This window comes from Pelodiscus sinensis, chromosome 10 (assembly GCF_049634645.1).
Source record: "Pelodiscus sinensis isolate JC-2024 chromosome 10, ASM4963464v1, whole genome shotgun sequence".
NCBI classification, from domain to species: Eukaryota; Metazoa; Chordata; order Testudines; family Trionychidae; genus Pelodiscus; species Pelodiscus sinensis.
In genome coordinates this window covers 23914013-23924086 of record NC_134720.1, presented here as the reverse complement: position 1 = coordinate 23924086, position 10074 = coordinate 23914013, and positions in this window count along the sequence as shown.

Genomic DNA, 10074 nt, shown 5'->3' with positions numbered 1-10074 from the left:
CACCTGATGGGGACTACTGACAAATTACTGTAGCTCTTTGGCAATGTACATTGGTAAACTGTGGCTCCTTCTCAGGTTGGCCACACCTGCTGTAGGATATCCCATTTAGATCTAGTTTGAGAGGCTACCAAGCAGGGAAGAGCAAAAGTGCCTGCTCCCACGTCTCCCAATCGAGCAGAAATCTGTTCATAATTGCACAGTTTTGGAGTTCAGTCCTGAACTTTGTTTAGCAGTCTGATCCGAAAGCATAGCTCTTAAACAGCTGCTTCTTTTTAAGCATGTGAGTATTGAAGTTATTCACAAGCTTAAAGTTAAAGATGTGCCTCAATGTATCAAGGCCAGAGAGCAAAGCAATTTGCAGAATTGAGCCCTAAGCAACCAAGAAGTTGAGAAGAGCAACACCAAAAGGATCTCATCAGTCGATCATGCACAATCCGAATCAAGTGGACAGTCCTTGCTCATTGAGCAGTCATACTAACTTCATGAACACTGCTTTTGTGAGATTCCTCACTTGATTAAAGGTTTGAAGATGAGACTCAGTTTGTGGATGGGAAGGAAGTACCACAGAAAAATGGGTAACAAAAATAGCCTTACCTTACCACCAGGTGGCACTGTGACAATATTACTGTTTTTCCTAAAAAGATCGAACAGTGGATTGTTCTGTCATAGCTAGAATTGTACAAAGTTCATGGCCATGAAAAATACTTCACAGACTGTGAAATACGATTTCCACCATGAAACCAGATCTCCCTATGAAATCTGGTTAGTGTAGGGAAGTAGTAGGTCAGGGGGCTCCTACCATGTGCCAAGGTCCAGCAGCTAATCTTTGCCAGGTTGGGAGCAATGGGACTAACTCTTCCTCTGCAGAGGCTGCTCCTGGGGCTGGGTCAGAGCCATTTCTAGAAACCTTCCCCAATTGTAGGAAGCTCCTTAGTTGCTGGTCAGGCACCCTGTTCTAAAGGGAGCCCCACTGCCAGCAGTAGTGTAGAAGTGAGGGTGGCATGGCATCCCACCAGTAGCAGCACATGAGTAAAAGTGGCACTACCATACCATGCCAACCTCACTTCTGCATTGCTGCTGGCAGTGGGGTTCCCTTTAGAGCTGGGTGCCTAGCCTGGAGCTACTGCTGTCTGGCTGACCCAGCTCTGAACACAGTGCTGCCACCAGCAGCAGGTCAGAAATAAGGGTGGCAATATCACTAACCCCATCATAGCTTTGCAAACTGTCCCTGTGACTTCCTTTTGAGATTGGATCCCCACAGTTCCCATTAAATTTCAGATTTAAATATCCGAAACTATATAATTTATTATGCTTAAAACCCTATCACTGTGAAATTGACTTAACTGGACTATGAATTGGTAAGGCCCTAATCACAGCTTTGTTGATTTAAAGGTTAATGTCTCTCTCTCACACACACATGTACACATAAACAGAAAGAGTGTGTAACACAGTGTCTTTCATCTTCAGTACATAGTAATTCTTATAACTCAAACAACAAGAAATGCATTGAATGCTTGTTTTCAAGACAAAATTATGGCAGGTTGTTCTTGATACTAGTTTCTGGCTTCCGTATATTTATTTGCTTAAAATGGAAATTACAGTTAGTTTAGCTCTTGTTTAGTTTTGTGTAAGGTGCACTGACTATGTAACTTGTAGGCGCATTAAATTATTCTTACATTTTCAAATGGACTCTGTAAGTGTCTGTTGCTCCTTGATGTACTGACATGATCCTTGGAAACTGCATTTTCAAATTAGCAAATATAGTGGAAATTGATTACTGGATTTCTATCTGCAGTATTGATTACTGGATTTCTTTCTTCTATCATAGGATTTGCCCATGAGCCTCTGGCACAGCTATATATAAAGAAAGAAAACAAACAAAGGGAATGATTACAATGATTATTATATTGGTCCTGCCCTTTGATGCTTATCTCAGACATTAAAGAATTACACTGACTTTGCAAACAGATATAAGAAGAACATCGGGTCACATGTTGTACCAAGCACCCTTGATAATTATTCTTCTGAATGTCAACTGCACATAGGAATGAGGAAGTCAGCATGGGAAAAATATCTGAATCCCTAGCATATATGACACAAAACCTTCGCCTATTTCTGGACAAAACTCATACTGAACTTTATGAAAAATTTGCAGGCCCGTACACAGGAATTTCTATGACGGGTGTTTATTTGTAAATGTGTATTGCAATTTTTTTAAATATAAAGGAGTTCACAGTACAACCCCACCCCTGGCCTCACTTCTGGGGGGGCGGGAGGGATCAACCACAGCCTTCCTCTAGCTGGGCGAAGTGCGGGGGAGGGAGGTTTGGGCAATGTGCCACTTCTACCTTCCCCTGGACAGCTGGAGGACCGGGGAGGGAGCTTGGGCAGCATGCCGCCACAGCTCTCCCCAGACCAGCTGGAATTGGCCCCAGCCTCACCCTTATTTGGGGGACTATGCAGGGGTGCATTCTCACCCTTCGCATACCACCTGCATATGGGCCTGATTTGGATATGTTTTCTTTCCCCCTGGGTTTCATCTACAACAGTGGTTTTCAACATATGGTCCACGGACCCCAGGGAGCCAGAAACTATGTCGTCAAAGATTTCCAAAGAAGTCCAAATCTCCATTCAAAAATTGTGTGAGGGGTCCTTAAATGAAAAGAAAAGTTGAAAACCATTAATATAGAACCAGATGTGCCAAAGTGCTACATGAAAGCTGTTTGTTCTACATTGCCAATGAATCTGCACATAAACACTGAGATTACTTGTACTTTTCCAACACTAATTGGTTCTTTGAAACTTTTGCCTGTTTCTACACTAGATTATTTTTTTCTGAAAGATTTCCACTAGGGCAGCAGCTGCTAAGTGGTATTTTATCTATGGTGTCATATAAGCCGTCTCAAATCAGGTCTCAGACCTTGGTTAATACATCAGTGGCCAGTTGACTCTGGTCTATGCTGGCAATCTTGTCACTGCTATTCCTAGGGGCATGTCTACATTAGGAAATTCTTTCCAAATAACTTATTTCAGAATAATAATTCCCAAAATAACTATTTTGAAATAGCATGTCTACACTACAGGGAAGCCTCAAAATTAGTCCAAGGCAGGCTCCCTTAATGTGGACGCGCTATCTCGACTTAGAGACCCAGGATGCAGTGTGGAGTAATTACTACCAAAATTTCAAAATAACTATTTTGAAATGAGCCTTATTCCTTGTGGAAACCAGGAGTTATTATTTTGAAATACAAAACATAAAGTGTGGACACTTCATTTGTTATTTTAAAATAAGGGGAGTTATTTTGAAATACAGTAAAACTCCGATGATCTGACATCTGATGGTCCGGCACCATCAGGAACCCGGAAGTGCTCTGGGCAGCCGGACCATTGGAGATGCTCTGCCCCCAAGTTCCCAGATTCAGCCACTGCTAAAACTGACCAGCGGCTGAATCGGGGAAGCCAGGGGCAGAGCAGCTGGGGCGCTGCCGGGTTGGTTCCATAGAGCTGTCCCTCAGGGCTGCGGAACCCAACCCGGCAGCGCCCCAGCTGTCCCCGATTCAGCCGCTACTGAAACTGACCATCAGCTGACTCCAGGAAGCCCGAGGCAGAGCTGCTCTGCCCCGGGCTTCCTGGAGTCAGCCCCTGATCAGTTTCAGCAGCGGCTGACTTGGGGACACCTGGGACAGAGCAGCTGGGGTGCTGCCGGGTTGGTCTTGCTGCGCCAAGGGTTGGCGCTACCGGACCAACCCGGCAGCACCCCAGCTGCTCTGCTGCAGGCATCCCGATTCAGCCGCTGCTGAAACTGACCAGCAGTGGCTGAATCAGGGACGCCCGGGGCAGAGCCGGACTATCGGAAGGGGGGGCTATGAGGGATCTGGGGTGGCATCTCCCCCATCCCATCCCAGACCCCTCATAGCCCCCCCTTCTGGTAGTCTGGCAAATCTGATAATCTGGCACCCCCTGGGTCCTAAAGGTGCCAGATTATCGGAAGTTTACTGTAACTCCCTAGTGTAGACCAAGGCTAGCAGAGAGGAATTTTTTTAGAAATAATGCTATTATAGACAGGCAGAGGAAGAGTTAGTCTCATTGCTCCCAACCTGGCAATGCTATTATAGACAGGACCTTTGAGATTTGTAGTTGTGATCTAGAAATTATCTCAAATTTCATGATAAAAATAAACAAAATGTGTAGATGTTCTGACTTTTCATTATACAGTTTTAAAGAAACAGTCCTTTGTAAAAGCATAAGCATAATCTCTTTCCTAGTAAAGTCCTGAGGCCCAATTCTCTCCCACTGGTTATGACTAACTCAATTTTAAGTCAAATTGAAGCCTTATCTTTTAACTGAAACATCAACTGTTTCACTTGTGAACAAAGACAGTTACACTGTGGTCGCTGGAAGAAGTGGTGATTGTGGGAAGTGGAGGGATTTTGTGTTTCTTTGACTCAAAGGAAAGTGAAGGAATGGAGAAGGGTCCACTCATACCCTTCAGGATATTGCCTCTCTGGACTGCTCTGTAGAAAGTAAAATATGCTCAGCACTAGGAGAACTGATTATAAATGTGGATGTGAGGTACAATTCTTTCTAGTAACTAAAGTTTACAGGACTCAGGCAGAAATATGTGCTCAGTAGAACGAAGAGCATTATGAAACTAATATACAGTATAAATTTATTTAGGGATGCCATGATATTATGAAAACTCTGCCTGTGAACTTAAGTTATACTGCTCCATTAATTTTTATTTGCTTTATGGGACATCATATTTTAAAAATAAGTCCTTTTAATGGAAACTGAAGGTAAATTAAAAATATCGGAACAGTACTGCCCTACTTGACACTATACTTAATCACTGCATGATATGTATGATTATTTTCATGATGTCCTTTGTATTATAGATCATTCAACAGTGGAAAACAAAAGCAAAAAACAAAACAAAAAAAACCCTTACCTCCCTTGCATGAAAAAGATTTGGAGGTCAAGAGCAGGTGTGGTTTAAAGTAAAAGGTTCGGAAATGTGGCTAGCCCCAGGGAGGCGCAGAAACAGGCAAACTATTACTAAATATCTTTAAAACTTTTATTAAAGGGCTTCTATGTATAATTTATTATTTTATCAATTTTTTATATACGTAGGCACCAAATAATTATTAGAATGTCCAATAAGCAAAATGCAATACAGTAAAGAAACTTCTCTGAAGTTTCTCTAAATCCCAATAGTTGTTAACGAGGGACTAGGGATTATTAACAGTTACATTTACATCAGTGTTACTTATAAGACTAATCATTTATCTAAAACTTTTAACACTACTACTTAACAATACCTCTAAACAATTTCAGATAACAATACTTACATTTAACAGACACACAAACTACAACAACAACAACATATTTGGTATTCGTGATGTTTGGTATACGTTACGCTCTACAGGAACTCGTTTGGTTCAGTGAGCAGGAGGGGGCCCTCGGGTGTTCAGTCCTCGGACCTGGCTCATATTCTGCCATCCAATGTTTATTTGGGATTTCTCAGTTTGATACAGGAGGGGAAGCTGTTTTATAGAGAAAGCTTTTGCGCACTTTTTGTGATAGGCTAGCAGACCCTGTCTGTTAAGTGACTGGAGTAAGGGGGTGAGATGGTTTCCTGTTTTTCCTTTTCTGCCTTATCGAGCATGGCACAGTCAGCACAAGCAGCACAAACTTTACATGAACTTTTCAGGTCTGGTTTTGGTTCCTGTTCGTCTCCGATCTTTAAGTTACATAGTGTAAGGTTTTTCATCAAGGGGATGGCAATACGCGCGAGAGGCCTGGCCAGCAAAGAGCCTGCTTCCACAGCAGGAAGGAGGAGGGGTGGGACATGGTGGGAAGGTAAAAGCAAATAATTCCTTCGATGAAAGGAATAAATCTTAGGGTATTGGGTTTGGTTTTGTTTGGTTGGTTGTTTGCATGATGGGCCTATTAGTCACAGCTTTCAACTCCAAATTTATTTTTTTTGCAAAATACACACCATGTGGGTTATAGGTGTTAAATTCAAATTATCAAATCAAATCAAAACTTTTCTTTGGTGAGAGTCTTTATCAAATTTAATCAGAGCTTTTGAGGTTCCCCTGTCTCTAATGCTAGGTTTCCAAATTCAATGGCAACCCAAAAGTTATTACTTGTGTTCTGTTGTGTATTTGGACTCTGAATATTTTCTTTTAACGGTTATTTTAAGCATCAGTGCAGAATACATAACAGGTCATTTTATCATCTTGTCTTTGTGAATTAGCGCTATTCTGAATAATGCATATTGAAGACCAGGATTTGTCCCAAAGATCATAAAACAATCCTGCTGTACTATTCTGTCATGCAGGCCTGCATGATTTTGTCTATGGATTTGTTCTATGGGGGGGGGGGGGGGTCTTCTATTGCATCTATCACCATGATATCTGAGTGCCACCAAAGCCCACTGAAGTCAATAGAAATTTTTCCTTTACTTTTAATGGAGTTTGAATCAGGTCACTTGTGTCCTTTGGCTAAACATATATCTGAAACAGTGATAGGCAACATTTTAGGGTCCTATGTGCCCCACGAGACAATTTGTTTACTGTTGCTTTTGTAGAGGGTTGCCAGATTCTTCTGGGTTTTGTCGGCGTAGTTTTTTTCCTACCGGTATACAAAAGTGACACACGCTTAAAGCAAGGGCATGAGAAGTAAGGTATGGTGATTGCATGCAAAACTGATTGTGACACCCATGTGCTCCTTCTGCGTCCAATCAAAGTTCTGCTACAGTTCAATCAAATTCTAGGGATGCAAGCACAATTAGCAAAACTACCCTATCCCATGGGACTGTCTTGTTTATGACAATCTCGCAGCCCACTGAGATGAAGGGTCACTCATACAGCCCACTTAGTATCCTAGGTTGCCCCTTACTGATCTAACATAATAATATCAGCAATATAACTCTCTGGAATAGAATGCCCATGTCTTCAAAATGTTATGCAACACTGTTGGTGCTCTACAGAGACAGGATGAAACAGGATCAAATTAACCAATAAGGAAGCAGTAAGGATCAGATGTTGTGATCAGTTTTCCATTACAGATTATTATATTACACTGCTATAAAAGTTAATAATTGTATCCTATCAATTAATACACAGAACCCTGCCCTTATCTTTCAAAATCCCTCTAAAACAAAGGTGACTACAGGCAGTCCCCGGGTTACGTACAAGATAGGGACTGTAGGTTTGTTCTTAAGTTGAATTTGTATGTAAGTCGGAACTGGTACATATTGTAGGGGAAACTCTAGCCAAACATTTCTCCAGAGCTCAGTTTTATTCTCCCACACCTCACTTCCCTCAGTCCTTTATTCTCAAGCTGAGGTGTCTGCTGAGAAAAGCCGCTCCGCGTCTCCCTGGTCTGCTGGGGAGGGGGGGGGCGCTAGCTTCGTGTCTCCCTAGTCTGCTGGGGAGAAGCAGCTAGTGCAGGGTTGCCTCACCCCGTTTGTAAGTAGGGATCCAATGTAAGTCGGATCCATATAACCCGGGCACTGCCTGTATTCTGAAATACACATGGAGATAGAGCTAGTTAAAGGAAAGTTTTGTGAAAAACTTCAAGATTGTTATAGGGTCTTCATTTCATGGGGTTCAAAATAGACCAACGTATTTTCCCCAAAAAAGTTTGGGCTGCTGGGTCAAACAAACAAACAAACAAACAAACAAAAGACATGGCATACCAAAAACCCAGGACAGAATCATAGCAATCTAACATGCCATATGGATGGAATACAATGTATTTGGAACATCCCAAGGAATTTGGGCTAGAGTCTCCATTTCTTCTGAGTTACAATTGCCAAAAGAATGGAGGGAGGAATAGAGATACCTTCAAACTTCACGTATTCACAACTCTGTCATAGAACTGCCTGCCTTCTGGTTTAAGATGCTCTTACTTACACTAACCTGTAGTGGCCCCCAAAGAAGACATTTCCAGCAGCATCCTGCGCAGAACTTCCTTACTCTGATATCCAGGGGTTGTGAAGAAGGAGGTGCTGTGTGGGGCCTGATTAAGAAAGGGGCCCTAGGGGCTGCAGACCAGGGCCCTGAGTTAAAGGGGCCCCTTAGCCCAGGACTCTGGGCTGCAGTCCCTAAAGCCCCTGTGCTCCAGGCTAGCCCTTCCTGGCAGGAGGGGGAAGGTGGCTCTGCACGCTGCCTTTTCTGCCCACTGGACTGAAGCCACATTGCCGCAAGCACCAGGAAACTCTGTCCCCGGGCTTTCCTCACCTGCAGGCTCCGCCTCTGCAGCTCCCATTCTCCAGGAATCCCCACCAGTGGGAGCTGCAAGGGGCAGTACTTGCAGGCAAGCATAGGGCAGCGTGGAGTCACTTGCCCTACCATCAAATGGGAGCTGCCCCGAGTAAGCACCACCAAATCTCAACTCCTACCCCAGCACTGAACTTCTTCCTGGACCCTAACTCCCTCCCTGGCCCCACACCACAATCACTGGCGCTGAGCCTCCCTCCCTCATCTCAATTCACTATCTCCCGCCTAGACCCCACCCCCCAAACTTGCACCCCAGCCCTGAACCTGCTCGTGCACCATACCTCCCAATCAGATCCTGCATCTCACCCTAAACTCCTACCCTGAGACTGCTCCCACACTCCTTTGGCTTCAGTCTGGAGTCTCATCCTGCACTCCAAATACCCCAGAAGAGTTAATCCACCACTGGGGCTGCAAAGCTATTCCACCAGCTCAACATTAACTAGCATCCCATTTACATCGGGAGTTACATGAAGGGGCAGGAGAATCTGACCTGATGTGGATTGAACCTAGATATGCTATAGGCAATAAGAGTTGCTGGAATGCTCTTCTTCAGAAAGAGAAAAGCATAATTGCAGCTACTCTAAATTATGATTCTTTGTTTGTACTTGTACCGTGATCTGAGACAGCATCTCAGCTGCAAAATACTCTAAATGCAAGCACTACACTTAGGAAGAAACAATCAGATGCACACATACTAAATTATTCCTCCCCAATGCTTCCTGGGGTTTTAAATCGAGATAGCACGTTTACATTAGGGAAACCTGCCTCGGACTAATTTTGAAGCTTCCCTGCAGTGTAGATGTGCTATTTTGAAATAAGCTATTTTGGAATAACTATTCTGAAATAGTGTATTTCGAAATAAGCATGCAGTGTAGATGTACCCTTTAATCTCTGACTATACAACAAGAAATAATGGGCTTAAATTACAGCGAGGACAGTATAGGTTGAATCTTAGGGAAAACTTCCTAACTGACAGGGTGGTTTAGCACTGGAATAAATTGCCTATAGAGGCTGTGGACATTTGTCATTGGAGATTTTTAAGAGCAAGTTAGACAAACACCTTTTTGGGATGGTCTATAACACTTAGTCCTGCCATTGTCCAGGGAACTAGACAAGAAGACTTCTTGATATCCCTTCCAGTCCTATGATTCTATCTTATTGTAGGATGGTTTTTCATTTTGATGATCAGAAGAGTAGCAGCAGCTTTCCTGGCAAAATCTTTCTGTTGCTTTCTAATTACATCATAGCTGATTATAAATTGACTTGTTGTAATGGACGGACTGGGTGGGGGTAAGGGTTTTTTTCACTAGCTAAAACATAAACAATGTGGTTATGGCTGAGTTCTCAAGCATGTAATGTTTTCTTTACAGTCATATTGAAACTGGCATACTGCACATTAGATTAGCATTTTATTTCATTTGTCTTAAATAAATTATATTTTAATGTGAGTAGGTTCTGGAAATGTAATATAATAGCCTGGATTTTTAATCTAATTGAATGATTTTAAAATAATTAAATCAGAGGAAAAACAGTAACCTATTAACTGCAAAGAGACTATTGTGCTATTGTATCCGATCCTCCTAACATACTCTATCCCTGTGTTTCATTCCTTGTGGCTGCCATTTCATCTTCAACATGATGTTGAACTGCCAGTTTGGGAGGGGATTCATATATATGTTTTATGACTTGGATGGACTCATTATTATTATTGGAAACTAAGTTTCTTATGGGGTAAGTATTGTTTTTGTCAAAATGCAAACACTTCTTAACAGGAATTTAAGAACAA